Source organism: Rhipicephalus microplus, unplaced genomic scaffold (genome assembly GCF_043290135.1).
Source record: "Rhipicephalus microplus isolate Deutch F79 unplaced genomic scaffold, USDA_Rmic scaffold_506, whole genome shotgun sequence".
Taxonomy (NCBI): Eukaryota; Metazoa; Arthropoda; class Arachnida; order Ixodida; family Ixodidae; genus Rhipicephalus; species Rhipicephalus microplus.
This window is the reverse complement of record NW_027465067.1, coordinates 27,889-32,500: the sequence shown is the minus strand read 5'-3', so window position 1 is coordinate 32,500 and position 4,612 is coordinate 27,889. Positions and strand designations below refer to the sequence as shown.

The 4,612-nt window shown below is 57.8% G+C and overlaps 2 non-coding genes across 2 annotated transcripts; both read right to left on the bottom strand.

Annotated features, from left to right (window-relative positions):
- Window positions 1-692: 692 nt before the first annotated feature.
- LOC142794801 (5.8S ribosomal RNA) lies at window positions 693-845 on the bottom strand. The gene has a single exon (XR_012892626.1). It is a non-coding gene; the product is annotated as a 5.8S ribosomal RNA (ribosomal RNA).
- A 1,719-nt stretch (window positions 846-2,564) lies between these two features.
- LOC142794804 (small subunit ribosomal RNA) lies at window positions 2,565-4,379 on the bottom strand. Its single transcript, XR_012892629.1, has one exon. It is a non-coding gene; the product is annotated as a small subunit ribosomal RNA (ribosomal RNA).
- Between the last annotated feature and the right edge of the window lie 233 nt (window positions 4,380-4,612).

The window sequence follows — 4,612 nt, the reverse complement described above, 5'->3', positions numbered from 1 at the left end:
ACCGACGGCGGACTACGACGAGAACGCCTTAAGCTTCGCCAACGTTTCGCCAACTCGTGCGGGAGACTTTTTCCGCTTCGCGGCAAGTCGTCGCGCCGTGCTCTCCGCATCAACCGCGTACGCAGCGAACCGCAAACGTCGGGCGCAGCCTCCTCACCTCCCTGCGCTTTGCGCGCGAACGTTCCCTGTTCGCGCGGCAAAGCCTGGAGGAGGCACGGCCCCGCAGCGTGTTCGAGCGCCCGGTCTACGGGACACCCTGCTTACTTCGAGGGCAACAAGCGCAACGCAAGGCTGCGATCTCGCGCACTTTGCGCACGGCTGGAGAAGCTTTGCTGGCCGGCTTTCGCTCCTCGTGTTTACCGTGCGTTAAAGTTGCGCGTCCGTGGCTCTCGCAGCTCTTGCGCGCCCGGTCGCAGAGAGGAGTACGCAACCTCGACCGCACTTTCCCTGCAGGCTTCCTTCCGACTCGAAGTCCTGCGGCGGTCTCAACGAGGTGCCACATCCTCAATGCAGTCGGTCGCCCCCGTTTCGGTTGGGCTCTGGCACGACGGTCGCCACCGTCTCGCCCTTGAGTGGCCGCTGTTGGCGCTCGCTGTGAGGTGTTCAGCGTGCTGTCCGTGTTGCCGACGCGGTCAAAACGAGTCGACGGCTCACGTTCCCTTGTGCGCCGAAGGCTCTCTTGATATGTGATCCGACCCTCAGACAGACGAAGCCAAGGGAAGACCCAAGGCCGCAATGTGCGTTCAAAGAATCAGTGCTCAGTGTGTCCTGCAATTCACACCAAGTCTCGCAGCTGGCTGCGTTCTTCATCGACCCGAGAACCGAGTGATCCACCGCTTAGAGTCGTGAAAAAGTGTTTGTTCAATTCCGTACAGTCAAAACCAAACGTTTCTGGCACTCGGCCAAACAGTGGCCAAGAAGGGCGCTTTTCAGCGCACGCTTGGACTCCAAAACTCTGCCGCGCCTTTTTCGGCTGCCGCAAATCGAGCAAACGGTGTGTTTCGGACGGCGTTTCGCTTCCGCTACTTGCGAGTGCTTTCGTGGTCCACCCCTCTATAAATACTCGGGAGGCGTCGAAGCCGGTTCTCCAAGCCGGACCCGTAGGTATCGTTGTGTGCTCGCTCTCATTGGCCCGCCTAACCAGAAAATGCCTGCGGTACACCCATTTGGATAAGAGTGCACGCAGATGCGGGCCTCGACGGCTACACATTTCCTCGGGCGGCCGCCTCCCGGCCTCCGTGGAGCGCGGGATGCACGGTCCCATCGACAAGCCTCTCCCGTTTTTACCGTGGCGTCGCGGTTCACCACGGCGGGCGGGTCGGTCTCCTCCGCATAAAAAGGGGGACCCCCGCTTTTTGTTCCACGAAATCGCACAAGCTTTTTTCGCATCCACGGTTTGCCACCGCACACCAAAATGCCGATCCGGCTGCCTACTTTAGCCAACAGGTGGAGCCAGGCGCGCCGTACTTGCGCGGCACTTCCCACGTCCACCGAAGTCGGTGCCAAGGACCACTTTCGGCGCCGGAGCCGCGTACGAGCCTACTCGAGGCGGAAGAACGAAGCCAGCAAGGGCCTGGCCGCAAGTGCGTTCAATTGTCGGGACGTCCAAGTCCCTCGTTCTTCCGTGCTTCCTCTTTCGGCAAGTCGTTGCGGCACCTTCCCAAAGCGCGCAGACCCGCTAATCGCGACGAGCGCGACGTGGCCGTGCCGCCTTTCCCTCGGCAGCAAGCAAAACGCCTGGCAACGTCGACGCTCCCCTAACCGCGATCTCGCACCGTGTTTCGTGTGGCGAATTCAAAAGCCGGCCGGCGCTGCTGCAACCATTACGGTCGGTACGCATACGCCGCGGAGGGCGGGACGGTCATCGGAGCGTGCGGTTCCTCCATCGAGTACTGCGCACCTCGGCCGTCGCATCGCCGTGCCATGACCGGCCGCGCGTCAACGCGAACCGGTGCCAGCGAGATCCCTCGCCTGCAAGAACCGACCGGCAGCCTCCGTCACCCGAGGACGCGGAGGCGCTTGCCGCGGACGGCGGGACGGTATGCACTGGTGCACAGCGGACCCGTCACATCGCCAGTTCCTTGACCGACCGCCGACGCTTGTGCCGTTCCTCTCGTACTTGGCAGTCGCCGCGCGATTGTCGGGTCTCGTTCTTGCACGCTCGAACGGTCGGGAGGGCACTCGGCTGGCGTTTCGGGAACGCGCAGCCTCGCCTTCTACCGACGTAACCACGACTCGCCGTTCGCGCTCCGCCGCTCCTGTTTACAGTACTAGGCGGTCCCGCAGCGGTCGGGTCGCGCATTTCGAGCGCTTCGAGCCACGGTGCAGTGGCGGGTCGAAAGCCGACCTATGAGTGCGTTGCGCCGTTTGTACCCGCGTCCGCCACCTGGCCGACCGTCCAAGGTCGCGGTGTTGGCGTCCGCTGGGCGCAACAATTTGTCACGGGGTGCCGCTCCACATTCAGGCAGCCCCGTGGGGAAAAGCCGACCCCGCGTCCAAACGGGGTCAGCGGCAGAAAGTGTCGGGCGCAGACGCAGCTGAGGCGCTCACCCTTCACAATCCGTTAATGATCCTTCCGCAGGTTCACCTACGGAAACCTTGTTACGACTTTTACTTCCTCTAAATGATCAAGTTTGGTCATCTTTCCAACAGACCGGCGCAACCGAAAGGCCGCGCCGGACATCGGTCCGAAGACCTCACTAAATCATTCAATCGGTAGTAGCGACGGGCGGTGTGTACAAAGGGCAGGGACGTAATCAACGCGAGCTTATGACTCGCGCTTACTGGGAATTCCTCGTTCAAGGGGAACAATTGCAAGCCCCTATCCCAATCACGAAAGAAGTTCCACGGGTTACCCAGTCTTTTCAGACAGGGATAAAGACACGCTGCTTCCTTCAGTGTAGCGCGCGTGCGGCCCCGGACATCTAAGGGCATCACAGACCTGTTATTGCTCTGTTTCGTGCGGCTAGGAGCCGCTTGTCCCTCTAAGAAGGTTGTAAGGTGCTGGGAACCCCGCACCTATTTAATAGGCTAGAGTCTCGTTCGTTATCGGAATTAACCAGACAAATCGCTCCACCAACTAAGAACGGCCATGCACCACCATCCACCGAATCAAGAAAGAGCTCTCAATCTGTCAATCCTCCCAGTGTCCGGGCCGGGTAAGTTTTCCCGTGTTGAGTCAAATTAAGCCGCAGGCTCCACTCCTGGTGGTGCCCTTCCGTCAATTCCTTTAAGTTTCAGCTTTGCAACCATACTTCCCCCGGAACCCAAATACTTTGGTTTCCCGGAAGCTGCCCGCCGAGTCATTTGAGTAACTCAGGCGGATCGCTGGTTGGCATCGTTTATGGTCAGAACTAGGGCGGTATCTGATCGCCTTCGAACCTCTGACTTTCGTTCTTGATCAATGAAAACATTCTTGGCAAATGCTTTCGCAGTAGTTCGTCTTGCGACGGTCCAAGAATTTCACCTCTAGCGCCGCAATACGAATGCCCCCGTCCGTCCCTCTTAATCATTACCTCGTATTCCAAAAACCAACAGAACAGAAACGAGGTCTTGTTCTATTATTCCATGCAAGTTTATTCAGGCGACTCGCCTGCGTTGAGCACTCTAATTTTTTCAAAGTAAAAGCACCGGCCATCTCGAGGCACACAATGAAGTGCACCAAGAAAGAACCGGCATGATGTTCAGTCCGAGCCGTCGCATCGGGTAGATGCACTACTCGTCTGGAACTGAGATCCAACTACGAGCTTTTTAACCGCAGCAGCTTTAGTATACGCTATTGGAGCTGGAATTACCGCGGCTGCTGGCACCAGACTTGCCCTCCAATTGATCCTCGTTAAAGGATTTAGAGTGTACTCATTTCAATTACGGGGCCTCAAAAGAGTCCCGTATTGTTATTTTTCGTCACTACCTCCCCGTGCCGGGAGTGGGTAATTTGCGCGCCTGCTGCCTTCCTTGGATGTGGTAGCCGTTTCTCAGGCTCCCTCTCCGGAATCGAACCCTGATTCTCCGTTACCCGTAACAACCATGGTAAGCAAGTAACCTACCATCGAAAGTTGATAAGGCAGACACTTGAAAGAAACGTCGCCGGCTCGTGGCCATGCGATCAGCACAAAGTTATCCAGAGTCACCACACAATACGGGCCGAAACCCGATCGATCTTGGTCTAATAAAAGCACCCGTTACCCAAAGGGCTCCAGGCTCACTGCATGTATTAGCTCTAGAATTGCCACAGTTATCCAAGTAGGAAGAAACGATCTAAGGAACCATAACTGATTTAATGAGCCATTCGCGGTTTCGCCTTATTTCGGCATGTACTTAGACATGCATGGCTTAATCTTTGAGACAAGCATATGATTACTGGCAGGATCAACCAGGTAATCGTTCGACTGCGCGTCCGTCCTCGCCCTCGGCGGGCCGGACGCAGTCTGTGTGCGGCGGAGGCCACCTTCAGGCGCCCCAACACGCTTATTTTGCACTCCGAGATGACGGCGTTCGAGCTCGCTACGGCACAACCTTCCCGAAAGACGAGTGGGAGCCGTGCGGCAAGAAGCACGTTCATGCTCGCTCTTTTTCGTTGCATCGACTCGGTCGCGCCGTGCGGGTTGCCCAA